The sequence below is a fragment of the Anas platyrhynchos genome, chromosome 5 (assembly GCF_047663525.1).
Source record: "Anas platyrhynchos isolate ZD024472 breed Pekin duck chromosome 5, IASCAAS_PekinDuck_T2T, whole genome shotgun sequence".
NCBI classification, from domain to species: Eukaryota; Metazoa; Chordata; class Aves; order Anseriformes; family Anatidae; genus Anas; species Anas platyrhynchos.
In genome coordinates, this window is record NC_092591.1 from 24,407,112 (window position 1) to 24,425,468 (window position 18,357).

General features: G+C 51.5%; 1 long non-coding RNA gene across 1 annotated transcript; it reads right to left on the reverse strand.

Annotated features, from left to right (window-relative positions):
• Positions 1 to 12,146: 12,146 nt before the first annotated feature.
• Positions 12,147 to 17,960, reverse strand: LOC113843909 (uncharacterized). The gene is made up of 3 exons (XR_003497836.3): positions 16,906 to 17,960; positions 15,735 to 15,873; positions 12,147 to 14,075 (listed from the first exon to the last, which is right to left on the reverse strand). It is a non-coding gene; the product is annotated as an uncharacterized lncRNA (long non-coding RNA).
• Between the last annotated feature and the right edge of the window lie 397 nt (positions 17,961 to 18,357).

An 18,357-nucleotide genomic window follows, 5' to 3' on the forward strand; every position in this document is an offset into this window, starting at 1 on the left:
CTTTTGATTACTTGTTTTCTGTAGCTTTTTATCTGCCACTAGATGTCTTTTAAATCACAGTGATTCATCTGCTTCTGTGTGAAAGGAGAGATAGGGAAACTATTTTTGTTCCCTCTCTTGTGTTTTATCTGATCAGAACCAAATTGTTGAAGGCTTGATTCTTTCACGTGAGTCAGGGAGCGCTGCGTGACTTTGGTTTCAAGGAAGCTGTTTGTGGCAAACCATGAACTTTTTGAGGCTCTGTGCCGCAGGTATTTTTGTGGTTGTTGTTGAACTTAACAGATTCCTTCCGAAGCTAGTCAGCAGTGCGTACATATGCTACACGTCTGCCTACTGATTTCTAGTGCTCAGTTTATAGCCAGACAGTGTTAGCTTCATCTGTAAATGTTACTGGAGTTCATTTGTGATCTGCTGCAGCTTTGTCATTTGAATGCGGTTGGGCTTTGGAGCAGCAGTTCCTTTGGTTTAGCCTTTTTGACTTCTGTTTCTTGAAGTCAACAAGACTATGTTCTATGTAGCTGTGTCCCCGGCAGAGAGAGGTGGATGTAGCACTGTCCCGGTTTGTAACAGGGAGTAAAAAGATGTGGTTAAAAGATTTGTCTAAACCTCTGCAGGATGTCTGGGCCCTACCCTTAAGCTCCCAAATCTTGAATGGGATGTTTGCCCGAAATGCCTTTGAAAGAAACTATAAGACCTAAAGGCTTCTGTAGGAAGAATACGTTAAAAAAACTTAATTTCTTTGAGGTGGGGTAACCAAGCAATGAAAGATGGCAGGAGGCATTGTTTTCTGAACCAGAGAGTACGTTATCTAGTTCTTGATACGTTTCATACAATTTGACCTTGGTCAAGTGTCTTTTGGCATTTTTGTTGTGGGAAATGTAAGTGCAGTAGTACTGAAGGGAAGGAAGCAAACCAGGAACTAGCAGGGCTTTTTTTTTTTTTTTTTTTTTTTTTTCTTCCCTAAATGAAAACGTGTCTTTAGCTCCCGTGTCTTGGGTTATTGTTCGTACAAAATGTGACTGTGCTGTCTCTGCTGAACCTAACCAAGTGCCACTTGCCTTTACTCACTCCCGCTGATGAAGTAAATCAAATAAGTGCTGTCCACATGGAGTGCCACCACTTTAAGGTAACTTGCCACCTCCCCCCTCCTGGGGACTGTACAGAGGATGAGGCTTTGTTTCCACACCAGTGTCAACCAGCAGGTTGTCACTGGGCTCACTGGAAGCTTGTCTGCCTGCGGTTCTGGCAGTACTGCTTGAACTGCACTAGGTGGACCCCTTACTCCTTGGGATTCATTGCACTGGGCATGTACAGATATTTAGACTTGCATCTGGAGTGAGGTGAGATGTGCTCCTTGCAGGACTGAGGCAAGAGCATAAGCTTCTTTGCCTGGAGGCAGTCTGGAGCTGAGTTCTAGTTCTGCAGCGGTGTCGTCTTTAGATCAGAGAAACTGCTAGGAGCTGGAAAGGTTCCAGCTCTACAGTACGCTGCTCCTTGGCCTCCAGCTTCCTGTAAGTAGCTATAACCTACTGGCCAAAACTACTAGTCTTCCAGTTCCCAATAGGGAAAGGATGCAAAGGGCTGTCTGTTGTCTCCAGAACCCCACTGGCTCTAAAAAAAGCATGTCAGTACATCCGAAATTGGAAACTTCTGTCTACATGAAGAAAGTCAGCAAAGGGGGGGGTGGATGTGCCACTGTTGAATTTTGGCTGTGTAGGCAGAAAAGACTGGATTTTCCCCTGAAAAGGGGAAACAAACTATCGAGGTTTGTACACTGAATAATAGCCTTAGAGTTGTCACCACACTATAGGCTGTGGGTAAAGACCAGTGACCTATTTTAAAGAAAAAGATGGAAGCAGAGGTTTATAAGAGGAATTCAGTTCTGACTGGGCAGTGACTTGCACTGAAACCCTGAGAACGGGGCAGGAGTATGGAGCTGGAGATTCTGCGTTTGCTTCACTGCAAATGAGAAACCGCAGTGGAAAATCTTTCTCTGCTCCCACATGAAGGATTCTCTCAGTTCACCCACCTGACAAGGAATGAATGATCAAGAAAGATATTTATGGAAACCTATGTTAAGATAAAACTTTGAGGGAAAGGGCACAATCATCAGTGTCACTGACAGGTGGGTAGGGGAAGGTGCAATAGGAATTCTAGCTTTGTTCAGGGCGCGTTGGAGCTCTGCAGGGACTTGTTGGTAGATGACCAGCACATCCTCAGCCTGTTTAAGAGCAGCATTCCAGCCCTGTTCTTAAAACTAGGTAACTACTGTCACTTACAAACCATGGGTAACCTGCCTCTCTTCCAGGCTTCCAGGAGGCAGTACAGAAATAGCTGACCTTTGTCATGTTCCTTTTCTTGTGGGTTAGGGTTATGTGTGAGAAGGCCATGTTCACCTGGGGTGGACTTCTCTGTGGTATTACTTGATAAAAAGAGCATTTGGGGTGGGTGGCTCTGCAACCCGTACCCCCCTGATGACACCCAGTTGGGCTTCTGCCTCCCCCACGCAGTAGTATAATTTCCTGCTTTCTTAGGGCTTGCCTGAATCCAGTACCTGGGGGAGGAATCACTAAATGGTGGAGGAGGCAATAATAGGAAAGCAAAAGTGCATGAAAGAAGGTTTCTCTTGTCCGTGTCCCACACTGTGAAGACAACTGCTTTTGCATCACAACTCCCTTCAGCCTTGCAAGCGATTTGAACATCTGCTAGCAGTGGGGAGTAAAAACCAAAGTGGTAGAAACCCCACTATTAAACCCCACCCTTAGCTGGGGCTGGCCAGAGGAGCTCACCGAATTCAGAGCAAGCAATTTGTACTTCTAGGACGAGCTGCTACAACACATGCTCGAGGCCTGACCTGCGTGCGGTTTCCTCCCACAAATGCAGCAGTTGGGTTCGTTAGCAGTGTGGGAGAGGATCTGCACCATTTTGATGCTTCATCCTCTTTGCCTGCTCTTTCATGCATGCCAACGTGAGCTCTCGCCCAGCGTGCACCATCCTCCTCTGGAACAGGCCGTGGCTGCCGGCGAGATTGGCAGCAGAGGAAGGGATAACTTTGCATAATGGTTTGTTTGATACGACTGTCAGCCAGCGTGGAGAGAGAACCATGATTCAAGGAGACAGAGCTTTGGCAAGAATAAAGTGCAGCCACCTGTATCACATCAAAGTCTTCCATTTGGGTAATCTTTTTTATTGCTTTTTTTTTTTTTTTCCTTTTGAAGAGGACGAATCCTTGAATCAAGCACTATTAGGGGCTAGGCACAGGATTAATGGTGCTGTTTAGATCTTGGTAGGTTCTCAGAGGTGAGTTCGCTCTGCGTAGCTTCCAGGGTTAGAGTGCAAGTGGCTTTTTTTTTTATATCCCAAAAGGAAACAACTCATGGGTCATGGACCTGGGGTGGGCCGTGGACGGACGAGCCGTGATGAGGCAGCTGAAGCTGGGCACGGCCGCGATTCCCGGCTCCACGGGGAGCAGTTTGTGCGCAGGGCTTCCTGCCGCTGGCCTTCCCAGCGCTCGCGCGGCTCTTAATATTTCCTGCTTGAGCAATAAGAGTTTATGGCCCTAGTCTTTGTGGTTGATTAGAGCCCAAGTTTGTGCCCCTGTTTTAATCAGTGCTCATTTACCTTTGGCATCCTTCGGAGGCACAGAATGGTATGTCTTTCGGTCGCCATGGAAACAGCGAGACTAAATGCACATTTCCATGGCAACCTGCCATTATCTCCAGCTCTATCTGTGGGTCTCATTTTCTGACCATGGGGGTGGGGTGGTGAAAGTGGAGCTTCATCTCTTTAAAAAAAAAAAAAAAAATCAATTAAGAATTAAAAACTGTGCTACCACCACAGGCCCCTCTCCCTCTCTGCCCTGGGCCTGGGGCCTGAGGCACCCGGCTGCGGGGAGAGGCCCGTGGTGGCTGCCGCCATGCCGAGCGCTGGGGCTCCAAGGTGCTGGCTTCAGCTCCCTTCTCCCCTTCACCCTTCTAAAAATAGGGATGTTTAGAAGGATTTGATGACAGCGCTCCCGCACTTCTCAGGGCTCTTTGTTTCCTCAGTGAGCGCTCCCAGAACAGGCCCTTGAAGTTAATTGAACTTTCCAGCGGGCTCCAAAGGTCGACGTGTTCCAGCTCCTCCTGGTCCGAAGGGCCGAGGGTTAATGACAAAGACTTCTCCTCAGAGTCTCAGACCTTATCTTCTCAAACTGGAGGCGCCAGGGAACACGACCTTGACCTCAGGAGCAAGCGACCTTCTTGTAAGGAGGCAACATGGCCTGCTCCAGGAGGCTGTGACCATCAGAGAGCTGGGCATCAAAGGCAAGGCTGATTGCCTTTGTGTGCGACTCGGAGGGTGCAAGGCAGAGAAAAACAGGTGTCTGCTGTCTGATGGGACTTGCCAGCCCCCTGCCAGACGAGCTCTTGGCCCCTGCTAACATCTATGCCCCCCCCTCCCCAGTGACTGAGTCAAAAAAAAAAAGAGAATTTGCTGTACTTTGAGAAATTGCACACAGCTGTTCCTTAAGCCTGTGTTCATTATTCTTGTTCTAGCTGGCTTGACCTTTAGCTAATTCCTCTTATTCATGGTCTAATCTTGGTTACTGAGGGAAAAAGCTCGTGTCTTGCCCTGTTCTAGCCTGATGCAATTGAGTCATCCATGGACGGGATGTGTAGAGCTCTCCTTCCATGTCTGCCCCACTGGTCCTTCACAGATGCTGAAGCAGAGGGTGACAATTCTGTCCGCCCAGGAGTTAGCATGGTGGTCCACAGGGCAGGTGAGGCGAGGGCTCCTCAAGCACAGTCGTTTTCCTTGCTACAGTCTGCCAAAGTGCTGTTCTCGTGTGTCAGAGCTGTCACAGTCAGCCAGGTTCGTGGTGGCTCACCAAGGGGAGCACAGAGAGCATTGCTGAACGTGCAGGATTTCACCCCAGAAGAATTACTGCCCAACACGCTCCCAGGGTTTGGATGGGAGCTCTTTCTTGGAAGATATGACAGTGGTCCTTGAACCATGGGCATCTCCCTGAAGCAAGGAGCTGAGGGCAGCATTCCTGCACTCCAGAGGCTTTTGCAGCTTGCACTGGGAAAGCCTGCATGGTTCACAGGAGGATGTGTTGCCGCTGCCAGGCAGTGCAGGCTGGGCTCTGTGAGATGCTGCAGTGGAGGGTATGGAGGAAGGCTTGCTGCACAAACTCAGAGTTTGTGCACAGCAAGCTCACAAGCAAGGATGGCCATGCCCTGGCCAGCTCTTCCCGGCAGCCCATGTTGCAAGCTTCTCCTGGCTCTCTGCATACCCACGCATGCCTGCTGGAAACTTCAGACCTGGTAGATTCGTGTTAAATATAGAAACTTTTCACTCAGGGGCAGGGAAGAGCTAATAGCATGTGGTAAAGGGAATGACTTTGGTGACAGGGGTGGAAATAATGTGAAGATGCTATTGTTAGCAGAGCTTTATCTGCTAGCACTTGCACAAGCTTTGTGGGGAGCAGTGGAACTGTGTGGCAGATCCCTCGGCCCGTTCATAAAGCGCTTCCCCTGCTGCTGCCACCCTATGTTCCCAGATAACAGGCACAGGCCAGAAATAGGACGGCCGTGGTGAAAGAAGTTACTTAATCCTCTTCGAGCTAAGCAAAAACGTGTCACTGAAAAGCCAATTCACAGGGCAGAGCTGAATTACATGGGAGAAAATTGTGTCTGCAAATCAAAGCAAACTCCAGCACAGTGAGAGAGCGAAGAGAAAATGGACCTGGTATGGGAGAAGGGTGAATAGCCTGGAGAAGAGCAGGGCTGAAAAGATCCAGCCTTGGAGTGGAGCAACAGGGTCAGGAGATCAAGCGGATGAGGGCTGCGAGAAACCATTGGCTTTCTGAAGCAGCAAGGAGGTGGAACAGTGGGGAGGGAAATGGGAAAGGACACAGCTTGGCGGGCACGTGTCCTGTTCTTCTTTCCCCAAAGCAGACAGCACCAGGGGCAGGAGGTAATCACCAAGCCTCCCCTAGCTCCAGTGCAGGAGAACAAATTTGTGAACAGTAGTGGCTGTCAGAAGGTGCAAGGCACTTAAAGCTGCCCAAGACCTCTGCTACCAGAGGTCTCCACCTTCTACAGCTCTCCAGGCACTGCAGGACCAGCTGCCCATGACCCTACAAGCTTCTCTGGCCTGGAGGAAGGTGACTGCATCCTCCCAGGGGTGCTGATTTGTGTCGCTTCCTTTGGAGTCTGCACTCCCTCTGCTCCCTCCCCTCCCACTTCCCAGATGCACTTGGTTTTTACATCCTTGTTCTTTTCCTCACAGGAATGAGTTTCGGTGCGTATCGGTTGCGTGAGAGCAAATTGATGGAGCCGGCTGCCGAGCGAAGCAGCTGGAATCTTTCTTAGGAGAGCCGCAGTCGTTAATTACAGGAGCCTAACTAAGCCCCATCTCGAGCAAGGAGCATTTTCTAGGTCTCCCTCCATCCTTCGGTAATTCGCTGCGTGAGTTGTCACAGCCCAGCCACGACTCTGGGAGGACTCAAAGCGACACCCACCTGTTTTATGCCACCACCTGAACAAAACCTGAGTCCTGGTGAGCAGCTCCCTCTCTGCATCCCTCACCTCCTGAGCTGGTAAATGGCACCACAGCCAGGGCTGCAGGCAGCACACGTCCATCTCGTGGGCTTCGGCACCTTCCCTGCCCCAGCTGGACAGAGCTGGTGGCTCTGGAAAGGATTTGTTCTTTATGAATTTACCCCAGAGGAAACAGAGCTGGGGAGAAGCAGGAGGAAGCACTCAGGCATCCTTAAAAGCCCAACGCTCCCTATTGTGTGCCTCTGTGATGTGTTCCTGGCTGACAACCCCAGTATTTGCCGTGCTGTTGCCCCGTTTCAGAGCGTGCCCACACAGAGAGCCTTGTTTTAATATCTCCGGCTTGCTCACAGCCTTCACTCGCGCCACTTCATGACCTGCGGTAGGGAGATAAGAGCATGTCCTGTGGCAGGAGCCTTCCTCCCTTCACAACAGAGATACTGCAAGGAGAGAGGGCTGCGGACACAGCTCGGGCAGACAAAACTGATTCGGTCTCTGCAGAAGAAAGTTGCACATGTTTTCTTCAAATGTCTGTGGAGCTGCCAGGAGGTGTGCGAGCCTAGCCAAGGGAGGCAGCAGCAGCAGCAGCTGGTGTCAGTGCCCCAGAGGGATGCTCCTGGACTTTTGCTGGGGTTGGATAGGAGGAGGAGGGAAGGGGGCACCGGGTCTCTAATTAGGGGACTTTCTCCCTCTGGCTGCCTTTCAATTTGCAGTGCTTGTGGGGGGAAAGCAGAGCCTGTGCCTGGTGAGAGCGGTTCACCTGTGCTGGGACCCCTCTCAAAAGCTGCTAAACATTAAAAAAAATATATAAATCTGTGAGCGCTTTGATAGTCCTCACAAGAAAGTGAAACAGAAGAGCCTTTGAGCTGCACGTAGGAAGAAAAAACCTCTGTGCATTGCTGGGGGAAGAAAGGCTGGAGGAGCCGAAATCTGGCAACAGTCCCCAGCTGGCGAGGGAGGTGCTTTTCTGCCTGGAGCTGAGCTCTTGTCACAGCTGATGCAGAGAGAGAGGAAAAGCACAGGACGGACGGGAGGCAGCAACCAGCACCTCCGAACCTCCCGGGATGGGGAGGGCGAGCCAGGAGCCAGCGCTCACCCTCTACCTTCACACAGCAGCTTGGTTCTGGGCTCAGCCCCACAGAGGCAGCGGGTGCCCCTTCCCCGCATCCCCCAGGTTTCCATAGCAATCGGTGTCAGCCGTGCAGGGAAGCCGATGGAGGGAAACGAGGGTTTCTCCCCATCCTGGGCTGCTGTGGGGTGGGAGAAGGGGTGGGAGGATGCTGCAGCCCAGCCTCAGCCAGGCCAGGGCACGAGGAGGGGTTTGTACCCCACGTGGAAGGTTTTGGGGCCACCCATGCGAGCTGTGCCCTGCTTGGGGCAGAGCTGGTGCCGGCCCTGATTGTCCTCTCCTGCAGCTCTTTCCCCCGCGGTCTGCTCTATTTTTCCTTCCTTGGTGCTTTTCCAACCAGTGAAGTCAGAAACTAATCTCTGCTTTTAATGGAAAACAAGGTGTGGGGGCAGGAGGAGTGCACGCAGCCTCGAAGGCAGCATTTGTATTCCCCGGGTGGCGGGCTGGGGCACCGGAGCAAGCTCGCAGGGAGGGAGAGGGCTCAGGCAATCCACAGAAACGTGGGCATCCGAGCCAGTGAGGGGGAGGTTTGGGGGGGCTCAGCACTATGGGGAGAGTGGGTTTCATCGTTTGCTCACCGTCCTTACCCCTCCACCACAGGAGGAAGGTGCAGAGCTTCTCATTCGAACCAAATGGAAAAGCGATGGAGGTTTTCATGAAATAAAGGGGTCAGTGCATACCATAAAACATTCCACATGATTTTGCAGTTAAAAAAAATAAATAAATAAACTTTAGAAACTTAAAAACCAGGTCAGCTTTGAGATGGATCTGTCGTCTTGAAACAAAGCCAGGATGGTTCATTTAGCAAATGTCTAAACAAAATGTTTTGACATTTCTCAGGGACAAATTATCCGGTACATTTTCAGACAAAACTTGTTAGCAAACGTGACTGAAAAGTTTGGAGCCCTAAAAAAACCTGCGTGCTGGGGCAGGTATGCCATTTGCCAAGCATTTCACACGCTGCTGGGCAGAAGCCAGGTGCCAGGGGCATGAAGGTGCCTGGAGAGGTGCTTGGGGGTGCCCGGGGATGTGGGCTGGGCTCCAGCCTCAGCTCTGCTGCAGGGGAGAGCTGAGCCCCTGATCATTTTCAGCGTACAATGGTGGGGAAAGGAACTATAAATAAGCCAGAGCAGCCCTTAAATAGGTTGTGAAAGAGAAACGCGGAAGTTTTTGACACGATCAAGGCCCTGAAAGGGGAGAGAGATGGGAAGGCACGGGCACGGGAAGCTGCCTCCCTGCCTGCCCTGCTGAGAGGTGGATGTGCCTCCAGCAGGGCGATGGATGGCACGGGGAATCTATCATTTCCCTGTGTAAATAGCCTAACGCTTGCCCACCTCAGTGACCTGCTCTGGCACACCTGGAGACCTCGCCACCTCTGCCCGCGCCCGCCGGAGTTCCTCGGCTCTGACCTATTTCCATGCATTCACCATCTTCCCATCTCTGCCACTTTTGCTCCCGCAGCCTGGAGGAGGGGCCTGGCAAAGGGAATGTGAGAAAAACGATGTGGCTGCGAGGTAGGGGATACCAAAGCAGGCAGCAGATGTGATCCGAACCCCCTGCAAATCCCCAGGGGTCCTACTGAGCACCCCCCAGCACCGCTTGCTGCAGGTGAGACCCCTTCTGGGCGGGACACCTCACACCAGGCAGGTACCAGGGGCATCTACACGGAGCAGTGAGAGGGAGAGAGCTTTGCCCTGGGCACAGCACTTCTCTCTGCAGCTATTGCAGCTTTAATAGAAAACAGGCAAGAAATAGAGCTCGCTGCTGAGGCCAGGGCTGGGGCACGATGCTGCTGCCGGGGCAGCCGCCTGACCCGCTGCGGGGCCGAGCAGCCGCCGGCGTGGCTTCCTGCAAAGCCTTTCAGAAGGAAATGCTGTTTGTTCTGACATTTAGAACAGATTAAAAATCGTTACAGGCTCTTCTGGAACATTTTAGAAGGTGAAGCTATTGATCTAAAAACTCAACATCACTTTTGTAGCAGAGGGGAAATCCGCCCGGCTTCACGCACAGGATGCCCGGCACCATGCCCGCTTCCATCCCCGGCTCGTCCCAGCCCCGTGCCTCCTGTGGGGCCGTGTGAGGGGACACAAAGCCCCAGGGGCTCCCAGCATGTGGGGCTTCTCCTCCGTTCCATGGCTCTGCTGGTTACAGGGGCGTTTTCAGGCATGCCCTGGCTGCTGTGCAACACTTGTCAGCATGCCTCTCTTCTCCACCTCTCACCAGCCATGCTGAAGTTGGACCCACCTCATTAGCCAAATAAATACCATTTAATTAATAAGGATTGCCCGCCATGCAGATGAGCATCACCCATGAAGCAGGATGCGGCACTGCCCGTGCCCCCATCACGCACCCCAGCTCAGGCTCCTCCAGGCTGGCAGTTATTTGTTACCAACCCTTTATCTGCAGCTCACAGAGACCTGCCTGGGGACACGGGGCCCCAGGGAGGGCTGCCAAATGCCACCGGTTTAGGGACGAAGCTGTGAGGGCTGAGGACACTCCTCTGCTGCAGAAAATTAGCAGCTTCACTGGCCTCTGTGTGAGCACAGGCACCAATCCCTCCTGCCTCCCCCCCCGCCTGCTCGCCTGCCCCAGCTGTGCGTGCTGAATGGGAGCCAGCCAAGCTGCTGTTGGATTAAACAGCCCCACCGACCTTCATAACTTTGGCTCCACACCGATTTTGTGTGCTGCTCTGGGTGTTTCGCACGTGTGATGGGGGAGCAGAGGGGCAAGAGCACAGGCAGGGCCCCTGGGGCAGGAGGGGGTTATTAACACAGCAATCAGCAGCAGCAGCGCTCGGCCCCCCAAACTTCTTCCTGTGTCAGCAGAAGTGAAATGAAATTGCCTCCATGGCCAGCTCTGGAGAGAGCTCATATCTCTCGGCCCCGAATCAGGGCAGATATGAAATTTATTATCTGTGAAGTAAAAGGGTGCTGCGCTTCAAACCGTCCAATTATTTCTTGGATGAGTGTAGGTGAAGGCACTGCGAGGGGCCGGTCACAGGCACTTCACAGAGCTCAGCGGCGTGTTAGGGCACGGGCTTGGCCAAAAATATGCCAAAGCACACATGCTGCTGGCCAAAGCCACCCACAGGCTGCCAAGTGGGAAAGGGCTTAGGTGGGAACTGATGGGTTCAGGCTGCAAAGCCTGGCAGAAAGGACCTCTGCAGCCTGTGTGCACAAAGACCACGTCCAGAAGTCCCCCCACCTAGCCACAGAGCTGCCCCCACGCTCAGTTTGTGAATTTGCAAGCTTCAGCTTCACCAGGATCCCAGCACTGCGGGCCAGCCCCCAGCACGGAGACCCCAGCTTAATGCCCACCTCCTTTGGAAAGGCAGTGTTGTTCCTGGAATGAGCACAGCTGGGCAAACGCAGACTTTTTTTTTTTTTTTTTTTTTCTCTGAGGTGATGTTGATCCCCACCATTTTCCAAATCATTTTCTCTGTGTAAATGTTAGATGCCTTAGCATCCTCCGGCCAAGCAGCCGGGAAATTAATACAATAAAAATGCAGCTATGTAGAGCAATTCTCCAGTGAACTCTCAGCCTTCCTCTGATGGTAGGCTTTGAGTCTGAATGGGATTAATTGGGCTTCCTTCCTCGTTAGGGAGGCAGACTTCTGCTCACCCCCAGCCCACCCACAGCAGAGCTGGGCCTGCGCCGTGCCCTGCACACCGCCACCTGGATGGGAACCACAGGCTGCCAAAAATCTGATTTTTGAGATGAGGAAGGCTCCTGAATTTCGGTGATGAAATTCCAGCCGGGGGGCTTGTTCAGAGCGAGGGTCGTCCATCATCTTTTAGTACCCGTGGGCACTGCAGTGAAGTGCCTCGTGAGGATGAAGGATCTTCTGGGAGGAGGGAGCAAGGTACTAAAAGCCACCTTTAATATCTGGCTGTGGCTATTTGTGTCACAAGATGGTCTCAGGCACTCTTTTCCTCTTTTTTCATTAGTTTGTGACACATTATTAGAGCGAAAATGCCTGTGGAGGAAATGGAGCAATAAAGCCCCCTGGAAATTTAGGAAAGGACTTGAAATGCTGAGGGATGTAATGCCCTGGGCTCAGGCTTTGTGTCCGATGGAAACCCCACAGCCGTTATCAGAAATAACCAAGCAGCTGTGACCTGGCTGGGCCTCCAGAGGACAGACACCGAGCGAGGCAGGCTGCCCACGAACCAGACCAGCCCCCAGAAAGAGATAAAACACGCCAATGTTTCCCAAACATACATTTTTGCACTCAGTGCTTCCTGGCGGAGGTGCTCCCGATGTGACATTTAAACAATCGCGTTTTAGGCAGGCTGGCTCGGGGGCACACCGTAAGGGTTGGCCTGGACTCAGCTGTGGATAATGCACCTGGGCTGCTGCTCAGCGCCGCTGCAGTGGCACCGGGGCTTCTGATGACGTGATTCTAGCAGGGACATCCTCATCCGAAGCGATTGCGGCCACCCTGCCAAGAAAAGCAGCGTGCTGAGAGTGGCGGTGTTAAATTTTAACAAGGAGGCTTGGTACAGAAGAAGAGGAAAGTGGTTAAGGAGTGGCTTGAGACATCAGGGCAAATGTTAAAATCTGTGAACATCGCATGAGGGTTTCCCATTCCCTCATCACTGGGGCTGAGCCTTTTGGAGAGGAAATGAGGCGAGCTGTGCTGGAATACTACAGAATAATAAACCAGGACCAGGTCCTGTCCTGGGCAGGGGGACCACATTTCCCCGCAGCCGCTGGAGAGCTGCTTTCCTGAGCAGGAGCTGCTCTTTCGCTGCCGTTTGCAGACAAACAGGGGTTTGGGGAAATGCTCGCCGCCAGCTCGTTGCTTTGACAGCAGTGTTTTCGTGATGGCCTGTCAACCACTGATAACGGGAATGTCCTCACGCTCAGGAGCACAAGTCCCAGCATAATAAATCCTACGCTCTTGTCTCGGGTTGAGTGGCAGAGAGAGATGAAATTGGGTCGAGGCTGTTGCAGATTTGACGGCAAAGTTGGGGAAGCGTTCAGCAGAAAACTGGTGGCTTGTGAAGCCTCTAATCCCAGTGCTTTGACGGGCCTCACAAACATATCATGGCATTGATGAGCTCTCGGGCTTGGGCAGCGAGGTGTGCAAATCTCTGATGGAAAGCAGCAAAGAGGAAACAACAAACATAAATGCCCTCTAATGGGAGCAACTGGTCAGATACATTGCCACAGCAGCAGGGGCTTCCCAAGGATTCGGAGTGATCCTGTTGGAAAGGGAATGGGTTTGAGCAGAAATGGCTTTCAGGGTATGTTGTATCCTCAGTGACAAACCCCTCTGCTTATGAAGACAGCCTCACCAGTGTACAGGGAAAGCAGAGAGTGAGATGATACCCACGGACAGAACTAGATGGCTTCATTTTCTGCCTGGGGATCTGTTTTCAGGGCCAAGATACAATTAGTGCAGCCGTCTCTGGAGCTTCCCCACCGATCCTCCTCAAGTCACCCATTGCTGCTGCAGAATCCAGATCTAAAAATCTCCTTACCATTCTGTTCCTCTTTAACCTGGCCCCAGCTTCAGACCGCTCTCTTTCTACGACACCGGTCCACAACAAACTAGCAAGGGTTAAATAAATCTGTTTCTATGACAGACAGGTCTTTTTCTACTTGCCAAGGCAAGATTCAGAAGAAATACAGTCTGTGATGGTCTATATGGACTTTGAATCTTACGGACTCTGATCTATAATAAGGGCTCTGAATCGGAGAGCTCTTCCCGCTGTGTATGTGGGCTATTTCTGCTCCTTATAATTGTCTTCTCTGCCCCATGAAGCCCATCACCGAGTTCATATCTGAATTTGTTGTGATAGTCAGAAGACAGCCAGTAATAAACACGGCATGCCAGGAGGAGAAGTGGGGCTGAATAACTGGGGCTTTGGGTGTGCCACCCTTGAAGGAGAAGGATGGATTAGGTTACAGCTTCATACAGTGAATGAACTGTACCCACCGTGCGTGCTTGTACAAAAAAAAAAATTTTTTTAAATGAGATGGTATCAGAGCTGTAGAGATTTTGGAGAGGCTGTAAATCCAGGGGAATAACCTCTTTCTCATACCTTGGCTCTCCCTGCTTCTCTGCAAGAGGCTGGGATTTCAGCAGCCCAGAGCAGTGGGCTGTGCTGAGCTGGCGTCACCCTTGGTGCACAGAGCTGAGAGCAAGAGGCTGGACCAGAGTAAAGTGCTAATTGACTGCTAGAGCCTGCCAGACATAAAATGAGGGTCCTGAGGGTCTGGGTGCAGCCAGGCCCCACATGAAGAGCTGTGGTTTTTGGATGCACAAGTATCAACTTATCAACATTTATTGAGTGTTTGGGCCGTTATGGATGAAGCTGCCGAGTCTCCATACTGCAGTGTCTGCTCTCACTCCAATGCAAGCCATTTCGTAATGCAGTGTTCTTACACAGGGATTCCTGCAATACAAAAAAATATATTTTTATATATATAAATACATATATCAGGCCAAGGCTCACCAAAACTATACTGCATGGCAGAGCCAGCACCGAGCTGTCTTTATGACTTCACCATCTGGAGAGGACACCGTGGAGGTGCCCCACCACACGTATTTCACACCACATCCCTGCAGAGAGCTGCGCAGGCAGTGCTGTACGGGGTACGTATGTGAGGGGTATGCCATCCTGGCAGCCTCCTTCAGGTGGGTGAAGAAATTGCTGATACCATCGTGATGGAGGTGCTGGGCTTGGTGGGTTCGTGTCTGTGACAATGCCCGGAGAACCCAGAGCAGGATTTCTGTAGGTCCTGGATTTCTGTAGGTCCTGCTTTTCCTGTGGGAACACACACAAAGCTGTCACACACCACTCTGCTTAGAACGGCCACTCACGTGGGGATCTTTAACACTGACTTAATGCTTTATAACACTCCAGAAAATTAATCAGGGAAAGAAAACTAGGGGAACCTACGCGCTCCTCAGAGCCAACCTGACAGCAGCCATTGGTTTTAGGGCCTCGTACGTGGTGGCTGGATGCCCAGCAGTGCTGCAGGAGGAGTCATCGGGAGGCATCGAAACAAGGAGCCCCACGTTTCCTTCTCACCCCTGAGCGCACTTTTGGCTCAGCTGCCACTTCTGCCAAAGCAGCCCGCTGGCAGCAGCTGACCTCAGCCCATCGTGCCCAACGTGGAGGCTTGTATGAAGACGAATAGCAGACGTCGCATCAAATCAGTGCCCTAGCAGCTAGAGGCAGCTTAGCAGAAAGATTTGTTCAAACAATGAAGCGAGCCCCGTGTTTTTCAGGAGGAAGAGCATCTGTTCACGAATGCTTGACTAATTTCTCATTATCTTACTGAAACAGCTTATGCCACTGGAAAAGCATCCCCAGCACGGCTAGTGTCAGTCAACCGTTGGCTACCTGTTCTGATTTACTGAGATCACCAAGAATGACACAAGCGATGTAGGTACAGGCATAGGTATTTCAAGAGAAGGGACAAGTAAAAGCCACTCGTTTCAAGTGAGGACAAGCAGAACAAGCAGGAGCTGGTGGCTCTGTGGATACCTGTAGCTCAGGTCAAGGTGCAATGCTGGGCTGGGTCTGCCCAGGGGCTGCAGGGATCAACTTCCAGTCAAAGTACCTGCTCCTGCCTGTCTCCCACGGACTTGTCCATGAAATATTCACACCCATCACCATGCTGGTCTTCAGGTGTGTGCAGCTGCACTCAGTCAGCGGGCACACTGCAGCAGAGGTCCAGCTCTCTGCATATTGTCACTGCAAGTCTGTCCCCTGCCACCTGAAGAACAGGCTGGAGGCAGAAGAACATCGAACTTTGGTCTGAATTGTGCATTGCGGACTCCAGATTTGCAGTGGAAAGCTTTGTTACTGTTCCCACCAGGAGCTTCAATCACAAGTAATGGTTGGTCCTTGGGGCTAGTCCCTTTCGGTGATGTTTTCCTTCAAAGCATTAAGAGTGGGTACACTCTGCTTGTATCCCGCTCGCTCATCAGCGCGGTGATTTGTTTCAGCTCCTCCGTCTGTGTCACGGAGATAAAGTGATTTGCCTATCGCTGCAGAGCACTCAGAGAGGGCTGGGTGAGAAGTACTCCAAGAGCCAGCCCTCACCTTGCTCCGTCTGTAACAAGATTGGTCCCCGAAGGAGATTAGCCGGGGGAGCTGGCCCTCCCTGCCATCCTTCATCACTTCTGCATCTGCTGGCACCACGCTGATGCTCCCCGGGCATGCTGGAGCTCCGGTGCTGTGGCTGCGGGAAAGCAGGAGAAATGAAATATGCCTTGTGTGTACGGGGAGGAGGGAAGGGGCAGGGAGGGAAATGATGCCTGCTATTTCCATGTCTCAGGTATTTCATCATCATTACAGTTGTAAATGACAGCATACAATTTGCTGAGAGATAGGAGTAATGAGGAGGCAGAGGGGAGAGGCTGGAAGAAGAGAGGAGAGGTAGAGAGAAAGAAGTAAGAGAAATGTGGGCACAGTTTAGGGAAATAAAACAACACAGGGAAAGGAAGGAACAGTGACGGACTTTGGGAGCAACAGAGGAAAAAGGGGAGGGATAGAGAGAAATAGGGTTTAGAGGGCAACAGGGGAGAAAAGAGAGAGGTTCTCAGGGAATTGGCTGGCAGAGGCAGGAACTGGCTGCTTCCCCCGAGTTCAGAGTACTGATGGGTTATTGATCTGGGGAACCCGGTGTATTTCATACAGCAATATTTTCTAGTTGGGGAAGGCAGCTGATGTTTGAGAGGAGAGGAAGCCAGGGCTGCTGGCAGCCTGCCTTCTGACTGTGGGCAGCAGCAACTCTCCCAGGGCAAAACCAGAGTTGCAGAATGCCAAATACACAAAATGGGGACAGGGATTTAGGGGTCACTCGACCCTGCAGGATGACTTTTGGAAATAAAAAATAATAATAAAGAAATTAGCAGGTGCAGAGGACCACAAGGGACAGACAAAAACAATTCATCTAACACATGTGGCCGAGCAGGGCTTCTTGCAGGGGTCAAGCCACCACCTAAGGCTGCAGCCTGTGAAAAATGCACTAATACTCATTTAATGAAGAAATATTTGGGTATATTTATAAGCCTTGTGAAACTGCATATAAAATCACAGCACCTGCAAATACAGGCAGAGAAACGAACACTGAAACTAGAGCAACCTACAACACAGTCCCAAGACACCTCGACTCAAACCTGGGGGGGTCACAAAACTCTGCAGCATTCAGGCTGCAGCTCCCTGCTGGAGGTGAGTTGCTGGCATTTTGTCCAAGCATCTCCAATCTCACCTCGGTCCCAGACTCAGCCCCTGCAGAAGCACCCAGCTCTCCGGTGTGCTCTTTTACAGGCTCCACCTGGAGATCCTTCCATTTCATTTCTCTCTCCTCCAGCCTCCGAGCCATTTTCTCTCCTCAGCAATCTGCAGCACTTTTATCCCGACTGCGAACGTCAGAGCCAGCTGGCTGCGTGCTGACAGGAGTGTCTCAAGGCAGGTACCTACAGACCTCTAGGCAACTTTTCAGGGTATTCACTCAACGGCTCGCTGAGCACGGCCTCCAGATGGATTTTGAAGCCCACAAGACCTCTGTCATACGCAGCAGTAAGTCACCAGCAGCCTACAGGGCTTTGCACAGGTGTGCAGTGAATGCAAACAGTGGTGGGGATGGAGGCTCTGGTTCAGGTGGAGCACAAGCCCAAGTTGTTTTTCTTCAGGTTTATGTGGGCACCTGGGCAGTTTGCGGCAAGATGCCACATTTGGGTGCTCTCCTGCAGCACGAGCAGAGGCCAAAGTGCCACAACAGGGAAGGAGCCACAAATCTTTTCTATGCCCAGCCTCCCTTTTCCATGGGGTAAATAGAGGGGTACTAAAAACCATCCCACGCTTCATCGGCGAGCTGCAGGTGCTGCTCCTTCCCCAGGTGAAGGCATGCTCTCTCTCGCCATGCTCTGCTCCCCCCAGGAGCCACTTTTCCTGACTGTGGTCCTTTGCAGTGGCTTTTTATAAAACTCTTAATGAATTTCAGGGTTTGCCCCTTGCAGAGCCTGGATTAAACAGAATTTTAATGAATATTAAGAGTAATACCTTTAATTGAAAGATAGGCTCCATCTGAGGTGAAATCTTGGCTCCACAGGAGTCAGCAAGCAGCTTGCCAATAACTCACTTGAGCCAGGACTGTACCCATTAGTGTGAGGGCAATTTCAGGCATCTAGCTCTTTCACAGGTTTCAACAGAAAATGCCACAATTTGTTTTAATAACCCGGCTCCCTTTAATGAGCAAATTAAAAGAAGTTGGTACAGAGCAGGAGGGAAAAATGGGATGGTGAGGAGAATACTAAAAATCTGCTGTACCGGTAGGGTGACATTTTTCTGGTGATGTCCTTCTCCCCAAGAGCCAAGCTTGGTGCCAGTGTGGGCACCTTCATCCAGGCTCCATCTCTTGCCCTGCACATCGAGCCCGCGTCCAGGGCTGGCCAATCTCTTGTGCCTGCCTCCGCTGAGGTCTGGCCTTCCCCGCTGGATGAAGAGCCCTTGCTCTAACCCTGCTGCTGGTCGGATGCACGTGCAGCCAGCCCCTGCCTTGTAGACACCACCATGGTCCTTACCTCTCCATCTCCTTCAGCCCATTCATGGGATACACACCCACCTTTCCCTCTTTCATGTCCATGCAGTACCTGCTGCCAGTGTATGGCCTGTCCCTGGTGTCACCATGTGCTGGAAAACTGTATTTATGGAAGCCCAC